Genomic DNA, 16,563 nt, shown 5'->3' with positions numbered 1-16,563 from the left:
GCAGAGGCTCCCATCCGAGGTGGGGTTTGGGATGAAGTACTCCAAGAGCCTTCAAGGCCGGGGGATTGCCGTCGATGAGGCCAGCCAGGTGGCATTGCCTGCGCAGTGACGTAGGGTGACAGAGGGTCCCTTGGTGGGGGTGACATTTGGGAATGCCAGGGACTGTGGCAAAGTGGAGAAACCAGGTCCCACAGGGACAGGGACTGAGCAGTCCACAGCTCCAGCTGACTGTGACCAGGCAGGGGGTCCATTGCGGCTGAATATTTTATTTTACTTTGTTTTTTTAAGGCTGTGCCCGCAGCATATGAAAGTTCCCAGGCTAGGGGTCGAATCAGAGCTATAGCTGCCGGCCTGGCCTACACCACAGCCACAGCAGCGCAGGATCCCAGCCACCTCTGCGACCTACACCACAGCTTGCAGCAACACCAGATCCTTAAGCCACTGAGCGGGGCCAGGGATCGAACCCCAGTCCTCACGGATACTAGTCAGGTTCGTTACCACTGAGCCACAACGGGAACAGAATATTCTAATTTTTAGAGACAAAAATTCTCAAAGACTAAATGTTGGCAATGGACTTTAAAAAAGTCTTTAAAGTGCTGCTCCTGTTAAATAAAACAGGGCTTTTGTTCTCTGGTCTCTGGTTTGAGAAGCAGGGAGAGTTGTTTGCCTGAGTCAGTCGAATGCTGTTGAATGGCACCCCCAAGTCTGGGGGACATGCTACGAGGACCCCATTCTTCATTCAGATCTGCCCGCTGGATGCCCTTATTTTGAGTCCTGTCTAAGTCCTTCTAGATTAGGAAGCCCTGCTCAGAGTCTGCTCTGTGAAACTCTCGCTGAATCTCTTGTATCAGACCTCAGCTTCTGCTCTTGGTAGGCAGCCCCTCTGCACATCCATCTTTTAAATTGAGTCCAAGGAAGTTCTCGCAGCTACAACAAGCAGTATGTGGCAGGTGCAGGGGGCACACAGTTTTGGGGGGGGGTGGAGGGGAGGAGTGAGAAGACATCTTGGTGAGGGCTGAGTACTGGGAATGCCAGTTCCTCTGGGTGCGCAAAGCAGAAGCATCCATTCCAGTCTAGGAGGTCAGGGCAGGCTTCCCGGAGGAGGTGATGAATTCTAAGAACAGGAAGGAAGGAGTCAGGCAGATGGCCAAGGGGTCTGAGACGGGGTGGGGTGTTAGGATGAGGCTGAGCTCGAGCTTCAGAGACAGAGCCCTCGATCTGTGTCTGGAATATTCCTCTTTCTCACCAGCAATGCTGAGCGAGGCGCTCCACCTCTCTGAGGCTCAATTTCCTCCCCTGTGGGAAAGGTCAAATGATGACTTCCCGGATGGGTGGTTCTGGGGGTGGGATGGGTGGCCCTTGTGAAGTGTTTGGCACTTGGCTGCTTCTCTGCTGCTGCTGTTCCGGTCACGGCTGCCGTGCTGTCTGTGCCCAGCCCTCTTCGGCCTTATTAAAAGCCCCAGAGCCTGTGCCCTCTGGGAGAGAGGATGGCATCAGGAAAGGTACAGAGGCGGTGCTGCCTAGGATCCCTCAGGGCAGGTTCCATGCGGGGGGAGGCAGGGCTGGAGGCTCCGTGTGGACACAGCACGCAGGAGAGGGGCTCTCACACCCCCAGGATGAGGCTCAGCTCTGCCAAGGGAGGAGGCCAACCCAGGCTGGTGGGTGGGGGATGCTGGGTGCTCTGATGTATTGGGAAGATGATTCAGGCAGCCGCCGTGTGTCATGGAGGATTGGTGTGATGCGGAGGAGACGGGAGGCAGGGAGGCCAGAGGGGGGACTGTGACAGTGGCTGAGCAGGACACCATGGGAATCTGGCTGTCAGTGGCTGCCTTAAGAAGAAGAGCAGGGGGCCCAAGTGACAGACCTCAGCCAGAGAGATGCAACAGGATGCACAGCTGACAGGACACTGGGGGCAGAGCCTGGGTCTGGGTCCGTGCTGACCTTGACTTTCTGAGTCAAAGAGGCCAGGCTGCATGCTGGTACTACCAACAAGGATTCAGGCTTGAGGAGGGTTACGAGGACCTTGGAGCAGGGAGCCATTAGAGCAAGCTTCTGCCTTATTCGCCTGCTTGGTTAACCCTTCAGAATGCAGCTCATCAGGAGAAGGAGCAGGGACACCGCCTCTGAGAAGCCTTCCTGGAGTCCCTCTGTCCCCGGGGTCCCAGCTTTTCTCCCCTCCGTGCCTACTCCGTGCCCTGTGCACACATCTGCTTACCGCTCCTGCAGCCCATCTCGGCCCACGTGACATGGCAGCTGTCACCTGCTCTTCTGGTTCTGGGCGCCCTGAGGGGGGATTCCCAGGTCTGACCCCCTCCTACCCAAAGCAGGGCAGTTACTGCCTCCTGGATAAGTGTGAGCGAATGAAGGAATGAGGAGGAAAGGGGAAGAAAGAAACAAAGGAAGGAAAGGCGGAAGGAAGGGATGGAGGGACGGATGCAGGGAGGAAGGGGAGGAAGAAGGAGGGAAGGTCCAAAGGCCGGGCTTGGCTCTCTGTTTGCCAAGGTCATGAGACCCAGGACATCCCCAGTGGACTGGAGGTGATGCAATCCGGGGCAACAACATTCCCCCGGGGTGGTGAACCGCGCTTTCTCTGATGCTGTGGCCCAGGACCTGCTGGCCCCGGCTGCCATCTGGCTTGCTAAGAAATGAGTATCTGGGAAGCCCTATTACCCTAAAACAACAGCTGATAATCTTGGTTCTCCCGAGAGGGCTGCAGTTCTCTGGGTTAGAGGCACCCGCCCGTGCTCCGTGGGCTCCACCAGGCTGCCATGAACTTCGGTTCAGAGAGTTTCATTCGTTCGTTTATTCCCTTCCTCCCTCATTCACTCACCAAGGCGGCCAGCACCAGCTGAGCTGGGTGTCAGGTGACACGCTGGGTACTGGGGATGGCGGGAGACTGAGATCGTGGTTGGAGCTGAGGGCTTCAGACTCACGCCCAACTCTGCCCTCACCTAGTTTGTGTCACTTTGAGGAAATCGCCTGCCCGGGTTTCCTTCCCCACAGATCAGACCAAAAGGGCCGGTTTCCAAAGGATTTAGGGAGGACAGGAGAGGATGCGAGTAAATCTCCCAGCACAGCGCCTGGGGTGCAGTAAGCGCTCACCTAAAGGTGGCGTTAATCATTATTAAAACAACAAGCCAGTGGAGAGTAAAGCTTGGGAATTGACCCATGCGCACACGTGGTTCCTGCAAGGCGGGGTAAGAACACAGCGCGGAGGGATCCTGGGAAGCGGGAAGCCTCCTGCTGCCTGGGGAGAGCGCGAGAAAGCCGCAGAGAAACGCGATCATTGCTGACCTGCTCAGGGACACGATGACAGAAGAGAGATTGTCCTCCAGATAGAGGGAGTGCCAGGGGCTAAAGAAGAGTTGTGTTTGGGGACACCTGGCTTGGGTGGAGGCCCCGCGGAGGCTCTGGGAACACCAGGCGCCTCGCTTTCCTCCTTACCCATCTCCTCCAGCACCTCTCCCGAGGGAACTGGTCTTGTCTGCTTCTGCCCAGTCCCGACAGCTGGAACCAGGATGGGGGAGGGTGGATTAAACACAATGCTGAGGGGCATGGTGTCTGCCGCCAAGATTGCTTATGCACCTTTAAGTCAAAAATCGTAATTTCAGGAGTTCCTGTTGTGGCTCAGCGGTCACTAATCTGACTGCTGTCCATGAGGATGTGGGTTCCACCCCTGGCCTCCCTCAGTGGGTTAGGGATCCACAGATTCTGTGGCTGTGGTGTAGGCCGGCAGCTGCAGCTCCGATTGGACCCCTAGCCTGGGAACTTCCATATGCTTCGGGTGTGGCCATAAAAAAAAAAGACAAAAAAAATTGTAATTTCATTGAATCAAAATCCTTTCACTCAACGTATGAGGTGGGCCTGCAGGCTCAGGGTGAGAAAGGCATGGCTGCTCCCCCCGCCCCCCCCAGGGCTCCTGGCTTTGCGGTAGAACCAGCCTTGTCTACCACGCCTAGAAATGCTACAAGTCACAGTCCAGACACCACTTGGCATGTGTCACAGCCACAGTGTATCATTAGATAGCAAAGGGTCTTTGTTTTTCAAAACCAAAGACCAGCGGGCGTGCCTGGGAAGACAGGGAGCTCCAAAAGAATGCTGGAAACACACTAGTGCAGACAGCTTGGGGACTTGGGGGGGGGCGGGGCAGAGAGATGCCTGGGGAGGGAGAGAGTCGAGGTGGCCACCACTGCTCCGACCCTGTCCTGGAGCAGAGGAAAGCAAGCTGGTTCCCGCCAGTGGAGGGGCCGTTCCAAGGACAGTTCTCCAACCCAAGCAGGAGCTGCTCAGGGAGATGGGAATCCTCTCTTGTCCTTAGAGGGATTTTCCCAGACTGTAACCTCGCGAGAACATTCTAGCCCTGGCATAAGTTTGCTCAGAGTGGCTGCTCAGCTTCTACCCCTTTAAAGTTCTGCACATGGATTCTGCTTCCCTAGCATGGAGGCCTCTGGGGCCCATAGCCACAGGCTGGATGGACACCAGAGACTCGAGGAGGGTCCTCTAGCCCCCAGGAGGCCCTGTCTGTGCTCCAGATACAGCAGGACCACCGCCAGGGAGCACTCTTCTGGGCTAAGCCTTGCCCTTCCCCACAGTCTTTTAAAGCAGACCTATTCCCGGAAGAGTTAAGTGCCTGGAGTGACCATAGGAATGATGCCAGTAGATTTCGTCTCTGCAGTCAACGGCAGAGGCTTAAAGAAAACACCACGGGAGTTCCCACTGTGGCTCAGCTGTAACAAACCTGACTAGTATCCGTGAGGACGTGGGTTCGATCTCTGGCTCTGCTCCATGGGTTAAGGATCTGGTGTTGCTGTGAGCTGCAGTGTAGGTTGAAGATGTGGCTCAGATCTGGTGGTGTTGTGGCTGCAGCTCTGATTTGACTCCTAGCCTGGGAACTTGCATATGCTGCCAGTGTGGCTCTAAAAAAAGGAAAGAAAGAAAGAAAGAAAACAATGGGATGGAGCCTTGGCCTGGGCAGGGTGAGCCTGACATGGTGATGGGGAGAGGGGAGCTGCTTCTGGAACTCAATGTCCCAGGTGACAGGCCAGCCAGGCCACTTTCCAGAAGCCCACGTGGGTAACTCACCTCGGTTTCTACATCCATAGACTAGAGCAGACAGGGAGGCCACCCTCACAGGCTGATGGCACAGGTGAGATGCAATTGAGGAAAATGCTTCGTCAGCCCAAAAGCGCTGTCCAGGGGCTGGTGGGGATGACAGCGTGTTTGCAAAGCACTTAGCACGTTGCTTTACTAAGTGCCTAATAAAATGCCAACTATTATTATTACCAGCACTGTTATTACTCTTACCACGTTACAATTTTGTCCTCAGGGCTGTTCTACTTTCTGCAAAACTATACGGCACCACCCTGTGCCCAGCAGTAATTAGATAGGAACTTCTCTGCACTCCCCCCCCGCCACCGTGAGATACTAAATCATGTGTGGATATGAAACTGATTCCATTTCCTTGGGGGCGGCTGCCTGGCAGTAGCTGTCCTTTATTGAGCATCTACTTTGTGCTCGGCGGTGTTGGAAAGTGATGTTATGTATATATCAACACAGTGAATTCTCACAGTGGACCTAGGATGCAGGACCACTGCTGCCCACTTTTCAGAGGAGAACAGTGAGGGGAGAGGTCCCCCGAGAGGCAGGGCGGGGTGGGAACCGGAGCCTGGTGTTTGGTGTCGGCACTTGTGTTCCGGCTGCACCGTATGAGGTGGGATGTGAGGACTTTGCAGGTGGTTGAAGATGCTAAATGTAGGACTTAATGGCCTCGGTCAAGAGAGAGCAGTTAAGGAGGAGAAGGGGTCAGGGGCCCTACTTGCAAAACGAGTCCTAAAATCAGTGTGGGAGGTGGATGTGTGCCAGACAGCCAGGCGGGGTGGAGAGGGCACGGACTCCAAAATGTCAGACTGACCAGGCTCAGATTTTCACTTGGTCGCTTACTAGCTGCGTGACAGTGGATAAGACTGGGGACTGGCAAATGGCAGCCTGCGGGTCACGCCCGGCCAGCTGCCGGTTTTAGTGTGTAAGGTTTTCCAGGCACGTGGGCGCCTTGGGGCTAGTCTCTCATCAGACCCCCCAAAGCCCCAGCAGGTGGGATTATCACGTGGTTATTCTGTAGTGTGGAAACTGTCTGGGGTGTTGACACAACAGGATGGCAGAGCTGAGTGTTTGGGACAGGGTTCTCTGGCCTGTAACGCCTAAAATATTTGCTATCTGACTCTAAAGTTTGCTGACCTCTGGATAGGTGGATGTTCAATTCTGACTCTCCGTTCCCTCAGTGCAAATTGAGTTGCGAGGCTAAAGTGAGGTTGAGAAGCCATGCGCTCCTGGAAGCCCCATCTGTGTTGGTTCCTAGTAGGTGTCGGTTAATGGATGAGGTGGAAGAGCCGGTGTAGCATCTCATGCCGAAGGAGGCAGAAGAGGAAAGTGGCTGGGGGCAGATCAGCCCTGGTGAGAGGCAGACGTGGGTCCAGCCCTAACGCGGCTCCCTTCGCCTCATGACCTGGGCAAGTTGCTTCTTTTTTCCTGGCCTCGGTCTTCCCATCTGCCAGATGGGACTCATACCAGCGCCCGTCTCTGGGGTGTATCTGTCAGGATGCCATGTGTGAAGTCACAAAAGCAGATCATATGGCCGTAGTCAAACAGATGGACAACAGGGAGTTCCCATTGTGGCTCAGTGGTAACGAACCTAGCTAGTATTCATGATGATGGGGATTCGATCCCTGGGCGTGCTCAGTGGGTTAAGGACCTGGGGTTGCCGTGAGCTGTGGTGTAGGTTGCAGATGTGGCTGAGATCTGGTGTTGCTGTGGCTGTGGGCGGAGGCCCGCAGCTGCAGCTCTGATTCGACCCCTGAGCCAAACTTCCATGTGCCACAGGTGTGGCCCTAAAAAGACAAAAAACGGATGGACAAAGGTAATGTCCCTAAAGGGGCAGAGAAACTGGACCATCGTCCATTGCTGGTAGATAGAAAAGGGTGCAACTGTTTTGGAAACTATTTGGGTATTACATATATTTATATAAATTTATTATACAAGCTGGCAATTACACTGCTAGATATCTATCCAAGAGAAATAAAACAGATGTCTTCCCAAAGACTCACACGCAGACGTGCGTCACAATGTATTTATAATAGCTCCAAAGGGACAACAGCCCAAAGGCTGACAAACCGGTTAAAACCAGATTAAATTGACAAACAGGCCATGTTCTATCCATCGATGGAATATTATTGGGCAGTAAAAAGGAATAAGTATTGATACGTGGTACAGAAAGCATAGATTTCAAAAAAAATGGTGCTCACCGAAAGCAGCTGACCACAAAAGACCAGACAGGCTAGGACCCTCTTTTCATGAAATATCTGGAAGCGGCAAGACCCGAGACAAAGTAGATTAGTGGTTGCCAGGCGCGGGGTGGGAGGGGGCAGGGATTACAAATGGACCTGGGGGATCTTTTCCGGGTGATGCAAACGTTCTAAGATTGGATCGTGGTGACAGTCACACAACTCTGAAACTTAACTAACTTACTTGGATCGTACACGTTAACTGAGTGGATTCTATGGTATGTAAATGAAGCCGTTGCAAGAAAGCAATGCTTGGCATCGTAGCTGGTACAGAATAAGGCTCAGAGGCTGTCAGTGGTGGTGATTCCTCCTTTCCTCTCCCGCAGGACGTAAGGTGTCGGTGCACTTGAAGTGTTGATTGAGGTCGGGAAGTTCAAGTGCACGACGTCCCAGCAGATCTCAGCTTCCACAGCCAGCCATGTGCTGCTCTTACCTGTATCCCTGTGAGTCTCCCTTGCCTCTGTGTAAACTGGGAATTGCAATGTTCTGGAAGCTTGATTTTTTGTTTGTTTATGTACAAGATATATATATATATATATATACACACACACACACAGTGCCTGGCATGTGTTAAGAGAGTTTTCTTTTTTAGGGAAACGGATGAATGCAGGGATTTCTGTACACGCTTTTACTTTTCCAGCCAACACAAATTCTCATTTTCGGTTCACAGCTTTGTTTCGGAAGTTTGGACAACAGAATGGGTATTGGAGTTGAAGTCAGAGTGTGGACCTGGACTCCCAGCTCTGCCACTGACCAGTCCTGTGATTGCCATCTGTGTCTTCCCTCCCTTCCTTCTTTCCTCTCTCTTTTTAGGGCCTCGTCTGTGGCATTCGGAGGTTCCCAGGCTAGGGGTTAAATCAGAGCTGCAGCTGCCTGCCTACACCACAGTCACAGCAACACCAGATCCAAACCACATCTGTGACCTACACCACAGTTCATGGCATCGCTGGATCCTTAAACCACTGAGCGAGGCTGGGGATCGCACCTGTATTCTCATGGACACTGTGTTGGGTTCTTAACCCACTGAACCCAAAGCCAAGTCCATCTGGGTTTTTCTGGCCAACGAAGCCTCTTGGTTGATAATCCCACCTGTGGGGACTTTGGGAGGGTCCAAGGGGAGACCAACCCTGAAGCACCTGTGCTCTTAGAGTGTCACTATTCTCAGTCCCAAGGCAGCATGAGATGCTCTCAGAAAAGTGGTAGGGGTCTCATGAAGGGAGGCTTTAAGTATGGGGGACAGTGCGCATCTAATAGGGGGTCCCAGAGCTGGGGCCGTGTGTTAGCTAAGGGGCAAGCAGACAGGCTCTGCCATGGATAGGAGGGTGCGGCTTCTAGGGGGGTGCTCCTGGCCAGCCCTCTCCAGGGCGCTGGGCTGTGGAAAAGCCCATCTTGGAGGCAGGATCAACTCCTGAGTCCGGCAGCGTGGCGTTGTCCCAAGGCTTGCTGAGCCTCGGATGCCGAGATGCATTGGCTGGTTTTCGTGGGAGGTTCTCGAGGAAGGTCCTGTGCCCAGGGAGTTAGGGGGGCAGGACCTCTCCATCACCTGCATCCCTGTCCCCTGAGCTGCTATGGACCTCAGGCACATTCCTGCTTCTCCTGGAGCATGGTTCTTTTTTCTGAGAAGAAGGGCAGGCATTGATCTGATCAGAGGTCTGAGACTGGAGACCAGGCTTCTCTTCTTTTGCCCACGGTCCAGCCAGACCTCCTTTTATCCCACTGCAGTTTACCATGCTTTGCTGATATCAAGTTTTTACAAACTGAAGGTTTGTGGCACCATTTTTTTCTAACACAGCATCTTCTCCCTTCGTGTCTCTGTGTCATGCTTTGGTCATTCTCATAATATTTCAAACCCTCCACCAGCCATGAGATTATGACTTGCTGAAGTCTCAGATGAAGGTTAGCATTTTTCTAGCAATAAAGTATTTTTTAATTAAAGTCTGTACATTTTTAAAGACATAATGCTACTGTGCACTTAATAGACTACAGTGTAGGATAAACATAACTTTAAAAATTTTTATTGCATGGAGCTGATTTACAATGATGTGTTAATCTTTGCTATACAACAGAGTAATTCCATTTTACATATGTGTACATTCTTTTTCATACTCTTTTTTTTTCTTTTTCTTTTTTCAGCCACACCCGTGGCACATGTAAGTTCCCAGGCCAGGGACTGATTCTGAGCCATAGCTGTGACCTATGCCACAGCTGTGGCATTACCTAGATCCTTAACACACTGAGTGGGGCTGGGGATTGAACCTGCGCTGCCACAGAGACAACATGGATCTTTTACCTACTGTGCCACAGTGGGAACTCCTTTATACTTTTTTATGTTATGATTTATCACAGGATACTCAATACAGTTCCCTGTGCTATACAGTAGGACCTTGTTTATCCATACTATATATAATAATTTGCATCTGCTGATCCCAAACTCCCAGTCCATCCTCTCCCACCCTTCCCCCTGGCAAACACAAGATCCTTCTCTTTGTGAATGTTTCTGTTTTGTAAATAAGTTAATTTGTGTCATATTTTAGAATTCTACATATAAGTGATATCATACGGTATTTGTCTTTCTCTTTCTGAGGTACTTCACTTAGTGTGATAATCTCCGGGTCCAGCCATGTTACTGCAGATGGCATTGTTTCATTCTTCTTTATGGCTGAGTAATATTCCATTGCATACATGCACCACATCATCGTTATCCATCCATCTCTCAATGGACATTTAGGTTGTTTCCATGTCTTGGTGATTAAACATAAGTTTTATATGCACTGAGGAACAACAAAAAAAATTGTGACTCACTTTATGGAAGTTTTTTCCTTACTGCGAAGTATTGGAGACTGAACCTGCAATGTCTCCAAGGTATGCCTGTATAACCAGTGCTATCTATAAAAGAAAGTTGAATTACTGCTGTTTAAACATTAGGAGATTTTACTGAAAAACAGCGGGAAGAACCTGTGCCCTTTTAGACCCCTGTCTCCACTCATCCCTATTCTCTTCCCACTCTGAGGATGAATGCTGGTTACCACTTATGGAAGAGTTAAGAAGGGAAAAAAATATTTCTTGTGCCCATGTCTCTATCAGAAGCAGGAAAATGGAAAGCTAATGAGGCAGCGTTTTAAGAAAAACGAAGGAACAGTTTTATGGGGGGAAGGGAGACATGTCCCCCCCTGCCCCCAGCATTTCCTGGGTGAAGTAGACCTGGGTCTGTGGGGCTTGGGACTCACCTCCATCTTTCTGCCTTTCCTTCTGGGCTCTTTGGAAGTTTACAGTGTCCTATCCACTCTGTAGTAAGCTGGGGCTGGACTCAGAATTGGAGCTGGTGAGTGGGTGACTAGTGAATTGGTAGTTAGTGCAAGTGAAAGGTAGGTAGTGTAAGTAAAGTGTTTCACCTACTCTTCTGGACTCCCCACCAGCATGCTTCCCCAGCCACAGTGACTGCAACAGTCGTTTGTCCCAGTACATACAGCTGCGAGGTGGGGACCCCCCGGTCAGCCTGAGCTTTTGTGTGAAGCTGAGCCTCCCTTGCTAATCTGTACAGTGCACAGCAAGAATGCACAGCCAGGAGGCTGTTTGTTACGCAGCACAACTTATCTCAACATATCCTGACTGATACAGTGTTGAGAGGGGCCATCTTGTCTTCTTCCCTCGCTTCTTCCACCGCCTTCTGGATTTGATGGTCAGTGGTTCTTCTCCCCAGTTTAATCCCCTGGGGTCTATTCCATGCTCCACTGCATGGTGAGTTCCTTGGGGCAGGGCTTGAGTCTTATTATTCACCTGTGTACCCTCAGTGTCTACGAGGGGACCTGGCAGAGGATGAGCTCTGTAAAAGCTGGGTGAATGAGTAATTGAACTCTGCCCTGGTTTGCCCTGAGATTGGAGTGAGTTATTTCATTCTGGACTCTGTGTCTCCATCTGTGAAGTAAGCAGGTTCAAAGGTGTGATGACCTGTGTCCTTCCCAGCACTGGACATCTGTGTCCTCTAATCTGCCTCTGCTTCCCATGAGCTCAGGACACCCACCAAGGCTGTATCATTAGGAACTGACCCATCATTCCAGGCATTTAGACCCTTTACCCTTAAAATGTCCTTGCCCCACTCCCATCACTGATATCTCTGTAAAGATGCACTACTGACAACTGAGTAGGCTTCACTTCTGGGACATCTGGTCTAATGGCATTTCTGCTTTGTTCTCATCACAGTTCTGCTACTGTCAAGACACAGGGGGTCTCTCCCATCATAAGTAATATCTCCCCAGAAAGGAAGACTGCAAAGGCTCAGGTTAGCTGCCAAGGAAACCACCTTTGTAGAAATTGCAGGCATCATGCCTGGGACAACCAGAGGGGCTGTCAGGGAAGAGAGGCTCACCCTTCCCTGCCTTAGGGTCCTCTGCCTGGTCCATGGCACCTGGTAACTCAGGAGAGTCTCCCCTCACCACCCAATTTGGGCTGCATGACGAAGGGAAAAAGGACAAAATGGTGGCCATTGAGAGACCAGGGGCTCACCTGGACCACCTTCCATGGGCCGCGAGTACAAGGCCCAGGATGTCACTTTAGGACAGAAGCATCATGTTAGGACAGGAGCAGTCACTCTTGGAGGTCTTTGCCCATCTCAGCATCTGGGACCACAGCCCTGGCTCTGCCTCTTGCTTTGTGATCTTGGCGAGGTTGCCAAATCCCTCCGAGCCTCTTTTTCTCATCTATAAAGTTTTTAACCTGAAGGATGAAGTGAAACAACGTAAGTTATCACTTAGTGAGTGTTCAGTATAGGCTAAGCCCCAGGCTAAGCACTTCCCTGCCTTATCTCATATAAGCCTTAAGACAATTCTTCTGATCATTATTGTCACCTGAGTTCTGCCATTGCCATCTTGTCTCCCAGGTGGGCATACCAAGGCAGAGAGACTGGCCCCCTAGAAGATGGATTCCTGAACTGGTCCAGCTGAGGGCATCATGGACTCACTGGGGTGTGGTAGAAAGAGCACCGGACCAACCGTTAGAAGAATGGGGTAAAATTCATCCTCCTCCATCTTTTTGGCTTGTGGGCAAGTCGCTGAGCCTTGGTTTCCACAGTTCCACGGTTGAATGGGAATTGGCATCCTCTGCCTCCCCAGCAGAGGATGCCCAGATGGAGGGAGCTACTGAGGTCACGGATGTGGAAATCCTCGAAACCAGCAGGGCTGGGTAGCTGGATATGTCCTCTTCTTGTCCTGAAAGCCCTGCACACTCCGTGATTTCTGCTGCCTGACCTCACTGTCCAAGTCTGCCTGCATCTGTCCTCATCTTGTTTTCAGTGAGGGACCGGTTCCAGCTGCCTTGCCCACCCCTGGGGCTCCTGGGGAGATCCCCTTCCCCACTATGACCCCAATGCCCCGAGGAGTAACCTTGTGGGACCTTGACATCTTGTTATGTGCTGGTCCCTTTATCAGTGGAGTGAATTCAAGGATAAGATACAGCCATGTGCGAAGCGGGGTGGAGAAGAGGACCTCATGGTTAAGTCCAAGAGGTGGAAATCGCAGGGATGGGAAGGAAAGCCTGAGCTGATTATTTTGACCTGCTTGTAGGATATGTGGAGAATGAGAGCAGGAGACGAGGCTGGAAAGGTCAGCCTGACCATGGAGGGTCTCAAGCCATCATTTCTGCTGAGACCCTAACGGCTAAGAAGCTAAGGCTGGGAGTTCCCGATGTAGCACAGTGGAAATGAATCCGACTAGCATCCTTGAGGCCATGGGTTTGATCCCTGGCCTTGCTCAGTGAGTTAAGGATCGTGCATTGCTGTGGCTGTGGTGCGGGCTGGCAGCTGCAGCTCTAATTCATCCCCTAGCCTGGGAACTTTCATATACTTCAAGTATGGCCCTAAAAAACAAACAAACAAACAAACAAACAAACAGAAGAGGAAGAAGAAGCTAAGGCTAAGACAAGCCTGGAAGGCTAATCCTCTCCTTTTCCTCAAGGAAAGAATGGCCAAGTGTAGGTTGGTCTGTTTTTGCACCAGAACGAATGCTTTCAGAGATAACTATCGAATGTCTATCTATAGACAAACCCAGCCTATTCTGAGATAGCAGCACAGTCTCATATTTACCAAGTGTGTTTTCCAAGGAAGAAAGCAATCCAGCAACCCACGCTTGTCGTATTTGCACAAATATAAGCACCTGGGCAAAGAGGGAGCCGAGTGACCATGCCTCCTGCAGAGGCTTCTGGATCCTGGCAGGTTCTGGCCCAGGATCCTACAGAACGGTGGCTCAGGTCAGGTGGATTCGGGAAGAACCAGGAACACAGCCTCTAGTCACCACCAGCATGTGCGTTCCACAGCCCTGGGGAGCGGGGGGCACTGGGGAGACTGGTGCTGGTCGTGGGAGCTCTCATGACCTCTCTCTGTTATTTTATTTTATTTTTTCTACTCCTGTTGAAATAAAAACCAGGGCAGCCAACCTAGTTATAAATGTGGTAAATCCAGTTGCTCAATGATGCCAGTCTCTTTTCTGTCTTTCTTTTTTTTTTGCTTTTTAGGGCCGCACCCAGGCTAGGGGTCGAATCAGAGCGACGGCTCTGGACCTATGCCACAGCCACAGCAACGCTAGATCCTTAACCCACTGAGCGAGGCCAGGAATCGAACCTGCATCCTCAGGGTTACTAGTCGGATTCGTCACTGCTGAGCCACGTCGGGAACTCGAATGATGCCAGCCTCTATTCTTCGTTGTTTTTTTTTTTTTTTTTTCCGGTAAAGGCTACTTAGGGCCAAGGGAATTTTTGACTCGAAGAAGCATGTAAAAATGAGTCACCATTAAGAGGGTAAGCTTTTACTTTGGGATTAGGACTCAGTGACAGCACCGTGGTCCCTTCCGTCACTGGGATCCTGCCAGGAGAATGCTTTGTGCTGCTCCGAGAAAGCCAGAGTTAGGCCTTCCATTTATCTATTGATCTTAATAGCCTCATCTCATAAATACCTACTTTGTGACATCAATAAAAGAGGACTTGGGGTGACTCAGAACATTAGAAATTGTGACTTTACAACTGAAGGGTTCCATTGAATGCCTCGGTGACGTTCCGGAGTGTGCTGCTGTCAGGAGATTTCATTTCTTCTAAGTAGAAACATGGCATTTCTAAGTAGACAGAGGAGAGAATTCCACCCCTTTCTTTGAAAACAAACGCCTGAGCGCCTAGGACGGGGGGTTCTGGCCTCTGGTTTCTTGGAGTTGTGACTTGTCTTTCTGCGTGTCCCGGACTTAAGTGTTCATGTCGCAGAGTGGCTTGGGTCTGACCGCTGTGCTGGACCTAAGGTTGGTGGACCTCGGTTTCCTAAGTCAGTGAAGTATCGTGGATAATCCCTCCTCCCAGGCCCAGCACGGAGGATGCTTACCACTTACTTTAAGATGTACAAACATGCCCACCTCCTTGTTCTCTCATTTTTACAGAAGAGAAGCCCAAGGGTCAGAGAGGTCCCGTGACTGATGCCCCATCGAAGTCTTTTGCACCGGTCTGCATCTCTCCTAAAACAATGTCACTTCTACCCCAGACCCCTCCGGATGTCTGCTGGCTGCCAGGGGTGGTGCCTGGGATCCTTCTTCCTGCCATCACCGGTCCTGCTCCAGCTCCCCTGTCCTCTGGGGCCAATACCTGGCCCTGGCTTAGCTGTGGTGTCACATCTGTGGAGCTCTGTATTCTGCAGGGCACGGATGGGAGCAAAAGGGACAGAAACGGGCAGGGGGTTTGCCTTTGGAGAGCTGTCCCCATGTTCCCCAAATTCCCCCATGGTGATAAGCTTCCTTCAGGCCTTCCCTGGAAGCAGCTTCTGGTCCCAAAGAGGGTGATGGGAAGGAAGCAGATGAATCAAGGTTTGCTGGTGCCAAGGCTGAGCCCCACAGTGAGAACTGGGGCCCAAGCTGCCATGGCGCCAACTGTCAGACATGGGTGTGACCCACTGTGAGTCCTAGCCAAGCCCATCCTCCAGCAGAATCTGACTGCAGGTGTGTGAACAAGTGACACCAGCAGAGCAATGGCCCAGCTAACCCATGGGAGCAGGAGAAAAATTACATCTTTGTGGTTTTTTTTTTTTAAACTTTGATTGAAGTATAGTTGATTTAGTGTTGTGTTAATTTCTGCTGTATAGCAAATTTAGTTTTATCTATCTATCTATCTATCTATCTATATTCTTTTTCATATTCTTCCCTACTATAGTTTATTACAAGGTATTGAATGTGGTTCCCTGTGCTCTACAGTAGGACCTTGTTGTTTATTCATCCTATATATAATAGTTTGCATCTGCTAATCCCAAACTCCTGGTCCATCCCTCTCCTCCCCTCCCTCCCCCTTGGTAACCAGTTTTAAGCCACGAAGCTTGGGGCTCATTTGTTATGCAGCAAAGGCTGATGGACGCATGGTCTCCAGGCATCCTCTCCCTTGCTCCCTGTACTCACACAGGCCTTCTTGCTCCTGCCTTAGGTCATGTAGCTCTGTAGCCCCTGCCGCTGGCATGCACTTCCCCAGGCCTTGTGTCACTTGATTTAGCTTCAACGTCCTGGGGCCCTGCCAGATTTCTGTCTCGTCCACTGCCTGGGGGAGTAGCAAAGTCACATGCACAGTGGTGGGCTTCCTGGGTGACTTGCTCTGGCCTCTCGCCATTCCCCAGTCCCCTCCCTTGCCTGTCCTCTGCCCCCTTCTTTCCTACACAGACCTGCTGTGTCCTGTTCTTCTGACCCCTCTTCTATTCTGGGAGGGCTCCCTTGTCTAATCCCCACTTGTTCCCCTGCCAGCTCCATCAGAACTTTCCACCTCTTGGCCTGCCCTTGTTGCTCTGAGATTTACCTGCATTTAGGGGGCTGCTTCCCTGACCTTAGCCAGCCCTTCCCCGGGACTCTCTGCCTTGGAGGAGAGGCTTCCAGGATGAACACACGGGCATAATGGTGAAACTAAGCCCTGCACTCACTCTAGGAACAATGGCTAGTGTTCGTGGAGCACTGGCCGTATTCTGAGTGCTTGGCTTGTAATAACAGACTTAATTCCAACACTGCACCAATGGGGAAGCATATATATATATATGTCTTTTTTTTTTTTTTTTCCTTTTCTAGAGCCTCACCTGTGGCATATGGAGGTTTCCAGGCTAGGGGTGAAATAGGAGCTGCAAGCTGCCGGCCTACGCCACAGCCACAGCAACACCAGATCCTCAACCCACTGAGCAGAGCCAGGGATGGAACCCTCATCTTCATGGATACTGGTCGGGTTCTTAACCTGC

At 51.3% G+C, this 16,563-nt stretch overlaps 1 long non-coding RNA gene across 1 annotated transcript; it reads left to right on the top strand.

Annotated features, from left to right (window-relative positions):
- The first annotated feature begins 1,396 nt into the window (after nt 1–1,396).
- LOC125135985 (uncharacterized) lies at nt 1,397–15,358 on the top strand. Its single transcript, XR_007137086.1, has 3 exons — nt 1,397–1,502; nt 7,664–7,780; nt 14,747–15,358. It is a non-coding gene; the product is annotated as an uncharacterized LOC125135985 (long non-coding RNA).
- The last annotated feature ends 1,205 nt before the right edge of the window (nt 15,359–16,563 follow it).

This window comes from Phacochoerus africanus, chromosome 9, assembly GCF_016906955.1.
Source record: "Phacochoerus africanus isolate WHEZ1 chromosome 9, ROS_Pafr_v1, whole genome shotgun sequence".
NCBI lineage: Eukaryota > Metazoa > Chordata > Mammalia > Artiodactyla > Suidae > Phacochoerus > Phacochoerus africanus.
Note: the sequence above shows the minus strand (reverse complement) of the source record. Positions and strands in the feature narration are given on the sequence as shown.